Genomic DNA, 7,518 nt, shown 5'->3' with positions numbered 1-7,518 from the left:
GGGCCAGTCAATCTAAGATTTGACCCAAAAGAAATTACAATAGTAATCATTCAAGGTTTTTTATGATCCTTAGGGTCACCAAATAACATAAAAAATTTATTATGTAAATGTTGGATCATGGTAAATTCAGGGTTTGAATGTTGGGGTACCATTTGTAGCCGGTCAGATCTGAGCCTCAAGGGCCACCATAGGGATGGCTGCACTATCCTCTTCCTGGTTTTCAATCAGTGTTACTATTTAAAGGCCTTGTAGTCTACCAAACAATAGTCTGCTTGGTGGTTACATGGCTGTGGGTCCTGAGACCTGAGTCGTACACTTATGCTGGTTTAATGCTGTTGCCAGGGTGAGTAAGGTGTTTCATGCCTATTGGTTTAATGATGTTTATACTATCTGATAATTGTAAATAACTCTGCTGTTATAATTCAGGTTGATCATACCAAACCATTGCTGTGGCGAGAGGGAGTGTTAAGTACAGACAACTGAAGGTACGCAAACAGACATTGTTGTTTAAGCCTACTTTGTGTTTGTTGGTGTAACTTAAAGTGTTTGTTTTGATTTCATCCTGTAGATTGCCACTGCTGCTTTGTTTAGTTGGAGTTCATACATTGATTTTATTGCTTTTAGTGTTTTGAGCCATTTCTGTTTTCTGTTTTCTTTGAGCTGTTTCATTTGTTTGACTTGTTGTTTCCCCCCCCACATGGTGGCGAGTGTTTCATCTGGATGCCGAGGAGAGCTAAATTGGTGAATTAGCTGACTGGCCGTATGGGTTGCTACCAGTAGGATCTCACGTTTAGCCCACGACTAAGGTTTGGCTGTGACTGCACCTCTTTTCACGGTGTCGTTTCGTGTTTTTTCATGCATGCTGTGTGCTGTGCTGTGCTATGCGTGTGGTTAGTTAATTTATTAGTTTCTTAGTCTTTAATCGGTTATTGTGTTTTCTAGCTGTTTAGCTCCCACTTATTAGCTTTTTAACTATTTTGCCTATTGGCCCCACTGGCTCCAAATGTGACATCGTTTCCCCTTTTTACCAATAGTGTTGGACCTGTTTATTGGTTTTAGTATGCCTGGTTTTAAAAGATTGTTCGCCTTATATTTCTGATATGATAATAAATGTTTTGTATTCATCTTCTTAAATGTTTAATAAATTTCCGTTTTGTGGAACAAGTCTCAAGTCCTTATAAACAAACTTGCATTTTGTGGGGAACCCAGTTTACTGGTCTAGTTTAGTGCTGAGGAATAACCTGCCTGTATTGACTGTCTTTTGCAATGGCTAGTGAGCTCCAGGACTTGGCGCAGCAGCTACTGGTCGAAAAGGAGCAACTACGGAGCGAACAGGCTCGCCCTTCCCAGCCAGCTCTTTGTCCAACGTGTAATGGCAACGATATGGACTCATTACCTCCTGCATATCACTTGTATGTACCTAGAGAGAGGAAGTGTCCTGTCTTTAGAGGGACCTCTGGGATCCCAGTAGAGGATTGGGTGGAGGAAGTAAGGGCTACGATTAGGGCTAGGCATCTGGGGCCCATTGATCAGGCATATGTCGTCTATGATCATTTGGCTGGACAGGCACAAGATGAGATCCGGTATAGGCCCAGAGCAGACCGAGAAGACCCAGAACGTATAATTGCAATTCTCCAGGATTTGTATGGCTGTGATAAAACTTATGTCTCTCTTCAACATAGTTTCCTTTCCAGGAGGCAGCTGGAGGGAGAGTCATTGCATCAGTTTTCCCATGCCCTGTGTGCTTTAATGGAGCGAGTTGAACGTTCTGCCCCAGAGATGCCTACTTATGCCACCCTGCTGCGTGACCAGTTTGTGGAGAGTGTCCGTGACTCTAACTTACACAGGGAACTGAAGCGAGTGATACGGGAACATCCTAACTACTCTCTCCTACAGGTCAGGGCTGAGGCTATCCGTTGGGAGCGGGAGGGGTGGACAGATGAACATAGGGGTAAGAGTTACCCTGTCCCTGCTTTATGTGCCACCCAGCGTGTGGCTAATGTGCCACTTAGTAGCCCAGCCACTGCAGAGCTTGTGGAACTTAAACAATTGTTGCAGCAGCAGCAAGAACAGATTAACAAACTTTTGCAGGCCTGTACCAGAACCCCGCTACCGGTGGCTGTCCAGCGAACTGCACATGTGAGGCAGTTGGCAGCCACTTCTGCCATTCCAGAATGTTCAAATTCTGAACTGGCTGCACTACAGGCTACTGATCTCTCTATAGGGGCCTTAATTCCATTTTGGAAAGAACAACGGATGCCAGGGCGCATGGAGAAGCAGGGCCTCCCTTCCGAAACCCTGGGGCTACTGAAACAGTGGCATCGTCTCACCCTGCATGACGGGATTCTGCACAGGGTGTATAGACGGTCAGATGGAGGCGGTAAAGTCTATCAACTGCTACTGCCAGAGTGTCTGAGGGAGGAGGTCTTCAACCGGTTACACCACCACAACCATGGACGCAAGGGTGCCGAGCGAACAACTGAGCTGATACGGCAGAGGTGTTACTGGCCAGGTATGGGGCAGACGATCCAGCACTGGTGCCAGCTGTGCCAACGATGTACCTTCTTGAGAGACACTCAGCCATCGGAAAGGACACCTACACTCCATCAGGTCACCCGGACCCCTAGGTTAGGAGGCGGTATCTACAAGGCTGTGGCACAGGAAGACTCGTCTCATCTATGCCATGTACGACGTCCCATGCCAAAGCCAGTACCATGTGGCTATGCAGTTTCACCACCAAAAGGTTCTAACAGTCCGGGAGATACAGATGTGGAGGAAGAGAGCGGTGAGCTCTACATCTTGGTGGACCCTAGGCACCCTGCTGCCTCCACAAGGTCCCATCCAGATGCCCTGGTAGCCTCAGTCATTTACACACCCTCCGCTGACCCATCAGGGTCGATGAGCCCTCCACCAGCCCCTCCCTGTGAAGTGGTAAGAAGGTCTGCCCGTGAGACAGCTGGCAGACATTCAAATCCCCATCATCTACCAGTGAAGATGGGGGGAGGGGTGTCAAGTGTCGGCAGCTCCACATCAGCACGATTTAGGCGTTGGTGGTAGGCTAGGTTATTGTCGGGACGCCAATAAAAAAGAAAATGGGGGTAGATGTAGCCGGTCAGATCTGAGCCTCAAGGGCCACCATAGGGATGGCTGCACTATCCTCTTCCTGGTTTTCAATCAGTGTTACTATTTAAAGGCCTTGTAGTCTACCAAACAATAGTCTGCTTGGTGGTTACATGGCTGTGGGTCCTGAGACCTGAGTCGTACACTTATGCTGGTTTAATGCTGTTGCCAGGGTGAGTAAGGTGTTTCATGCCTATTGGTTTAATGATGTTTATACTATCTGATAATTGTAAATAACTCTGCTGTTATAATTCAGGTTGATCATACCAAACCATTGCTGTGGCGAGAGGGAGTGTTAAGTACAGACAACTGAAGGTACGCAAACAGACATTGTTGTTTAAGCCTACTTTGTGTTTGTTGGTGTAACTTAAAGTGTTTGTTTTGATTTCATCCTGTAGATTGCCACTGCTGCTTTGTTTAGTTGGAGTTCATACATTGATTTTATTGCTTTTAGTGTTTTGAGCCATTTCTGTTTTCTGTTTTCTTTGAGCTGTTTCATTTGTTTGACTTGTTGTTTCCCCCCCCACATGGTGGCGAGTGTTTCATCTGGATGCCGAGGAGAGCTAAATTGGTGAATTAGCTGACTGGCCGTATGGGTTGCTACCAGTAGGATCTCACGTTTAGCCCACGACTAAGGTTTGGCTGTGACTGCACCTCTTTTCACGGTGTCGTTTCGTGTTTTTTCATGCATGCTGTGTGCTGTGCTGTGCTATGCGTGTGGTTAGTTAATTTATTAGTTTCTTAGTCTTTAATCGGTTATTGTGTTTTCTAGCTGTTTAGCTCCCACTTATTAGCTTTTTAACTATTTTGCCTATTGGCCCCACTGGCTCCAAATGTGACATCGTTTCCCCTTTTTACCAATAGTGTTGGACCTGTTTATTGGTTTTAGTATGCCTGGTTTTAAAAGATTGTTCGCCTTATATTTCTGATATGATAATAAATGTTTTGTATTCATCTTCTTAAATGTTTAATAAATTTCCGTTTTGTGGAACAAGTCTCAAGTCCTTATAAACAAACTTGCATTTTGTGGGGAACCCAGTTTACTGGTCTAGTTTAAGTCCTTGAACTATTTCAAGGTGGCGTAGTCATACAAAGTAAATCCTTTGGTACACTTGGTTACACATTGAAAACCTATAGGCTATAAGGCAAACATTTCAAATTTGAATTATGCTTAAAGTAGCATGTGACATGTCAAACTAGGGGTTATTCATGATTCTGAACCCCTTCCAATCATTCGTTTTGCACAAAAAACACTCCTTGGTCAAAAAACAGACATAGCCGTCTTCACACATGTCAGAATCATGTATTTTCAATAAAGTTGTACTTTATTTTTGGAGGAGGTACCATTAATATTTAGGGCAGTTAGTGACTTCCTCTTAACATTCCTTTTTTCAAGAGTAAAATGATAACTTGTGGTGTTCTCTCCTTCTTCAAGCCATTTAGCTCTAGACCTGATAAACGTTCCTTTTGCCATGTTTAAGTAAATCTGATCCACCTGAATCTGAATGGCTTTCAGTTCAATATCCTCTTCCGGAGTAATGTTTTCTTTGTATAACGAGTAAGCTTATCCATCAAATCACCTTCCAGCTTATTTTCCTCTCTTTTTATTTATTTAGATCTTTTAATGGCAAACTCAATCAAGTCTGATCCTGTATTCCCAATCTTTTTTATATTCAGTATTTAAGCCATCCTTGAAAATATATTTTACTATGCTTTTAACAGAGGCATTGAAAGTCTCATCACTCAGTGGAGAGTTATTGAGTTTCCAATATCCTCGTATACCAGAAGGCTCTTTGGTATCTCCCAATTTCAAAACAATTTGTGATCCGATAAAGGAGCATAATTATGCTTAACTTCTTTAACATATTGAAGAGAGGATGAGGAAATAAAAAAAAGTTCTATCCTTGATTTCAGAGTTTATCTATAATTACACCATGTGAAATATTTTATGCCAGGGTTTAAGAAACGCCAAGCATCAGTCAATGAGAGGTCTGAGCAGATAGAAGAAATAAGGTTACTTACTGAGGAACGATTTAGCCTGGGGGGATATCTATCCTCTATCTCATCAGGACATTCATTAAAATCCCCCCCCCCCCCCATTTATGACGTTAATCTTTGAAGAGAAGTCGTTCACATGCTGTAAAGGGCCAGGGCAATGTTACTTCCAAATAAGACACTTATCTGTCTGTAGTAAGAGGAATTCTAGATGTGGTTGTGTGCTTTGTACACCAGGTGGGGCTATCAAACAGAACGCTGTGTGGTCTGTTGAGGCGTTCCCACCTGTTTATGACGTAATTTCCCTTTCCCCTATGCCATGTCACGTGCATTATATTCATACTAGTATGGATGCATCGTGCAGGTCGACGAGAGGTGGTGGAACAAACAAGAAAGAAAGCTGGTATATTTCCACCGAGGGACATAGGTGACTCTTAAGGATTACAAGCTTACTTTTTCCATTGCTGTTAAAGCAGGATAGCTTTGAATTAAACTTTGCTATCACGCTAGCGCTGTGGACCAGAGCTACTACCACACTGAGCTGGGCTAGCATTAGCCCCTCAGTCCAATACATACTGGGGCTAGGCTAGCATCAGTGCTGGATGTTCTCGGATAACTACTAGCATTAGCTTTGGCGATTGAGGAACTCGGGCCTGGTGGTCGCATAGCTATTATAATTAGTTGTAGTAATTGCTCAATGCTGGCATGGTCTCGTCCACAACACAGCTGCAGGACGAGACAAAAGGATGGAGCTTAAAGCTCCATCCTTTTGTCCTGCGTCCTGCAGCTGGGGGAGCCGAGCCGACCGGCGACCACAGCGAGGCCTTTGAGTGGGGCTGCTGTGGAGAGACCGACCGCTGCCTGGAACTTTGTCTGTTACCCCGGATAAAGTCCACTCGGTGAGCCAATAACTGTCTGACCAATGACTAGTCTATAAAGCATGTACCCCGATGGGCCTTGGATATGGAATCGGTGAGGAGGACCCTTTTATTTTTAAACGTGTGTGCTCTCCCTCCTGTCCCCGAAGTTTCATACCGCTAACTACAGTAGTTAATTAGTGTAGTGTGGTGTAGGATACTGTTTTATCGAATGTTCGATGTTTATGCTGTTTCTGTTATGTCTGGAAACCTTTCTGTTATCAGACGATAAAGTCCACTCGATGAGCCTTGGATTTGGATATGTAATCGGTGAGAGGACCGTTTTTTAAAAACGTGTGCGCTCTCCTTGATGAGCCAGCCTGTCAACGGCGACGGCGTCCAGTCCAGACTCGACGCGTCTACGGTACGGTCTACCATCCACCTGCTCGGCTGACTGTCACTGTCTGCCCTGACTGAGCGGCTGGAGTGTGCTCAACGGCCGCTAACCACACAGCACTGCAGCAGTAGTTACTAGTTAGTGTAGTGTAGGATAGGAATCATAGAATACTCTTTTTATTGAACAGATGGTGGCCCTTAGAAGGACCGTTGTGGTGGGAGATGAACTCCAAGGTCACTGCAGTGACTCCAGTATCATGGCGAGGTATCGCTGGATTTCGAGCAAAGTTTGCTCGGCCTCCCGGCTAGCCTCCCGGAGTTGCTCTCTCTCCTGAGAGAGTCTCCTCTCTCTCCTGCTCCGCTTCCTCAACCTCCTCTCCTGGTGGCGTTTCCTCCTCCGACTTTGCAGCCAGAGGTGGTCACGCAACCATTCGGGGTAGGTCTCATCAAGCTCCCGGTGACCGCGAACTAAATCGACCAATATGCCAGCCATCTCTTATCAATCCAGCGATGATCAGGAACGATATGAAAATACAGCGAAAAAGGTAAGCGTTTATAGCATAAATATGCAAATCTGGTGTGCCGCTCCCAAAAGATGATTGGCCGGCCCTCTCCCGGCTGAGGAACGATTTAGCCTGGGGGGATATCTATCCTCTATCTCATCAGGACATTCATTAAAATCCCCCCCCCCCCCATTTATGACGTTAATCTTTGAAGAGAAGTCGTTCACATGCTGTAAAGGGCCAGGGCAATGTTACTTCCAAATAAGACACTTATCTGTCTGTAGTAAGAGGAATTCTAGATGTGGTTGTGTGCTTTGTACACCAGGTGGGGCTATCAAACAGAACGCTGTGTGGTCTGTTGAGGCGTTCCCACCTGTTTATGACGTAATTTCCCTTTCCCCTATGCCATGTCACGTGCATTATATTCATACTAGTATGGATGCATCGTGCAGGTCGACGAGAGGTGGTGGAACAAACAAGAAAGAAAGCTGGTATATTTCCACCGAGGGACATAGGTGACTCTTAAGGATTACAAGCTTACTTTTTCCATTGCTGTTAAAGCAGGATAGCTTTGAATTAAACTTTGCTATCACGCTAGCGCTGTGGACCAGAGCTACTACCACACTGAGCTGGGCTAGCATTAGCCC

Source organism: Protomyctophum parallelum, assembly GCF_964188405.1.
Source record: "Protomyctophum parallelum genome assembly, chromosome: 17".
NCBI classification, from domain to species: domain Eukaryota; kingdom Metazoa; phylum Chordata; class Actinopteri; order Myctophiformes; family Myctophidae; genus Protomyctophum; species Protomyctophum parallelum.
The sequence above is the reverse complement of the archived record's forward strand: the minus strand, read 5'-3'. Positions refer to the sequence as shown.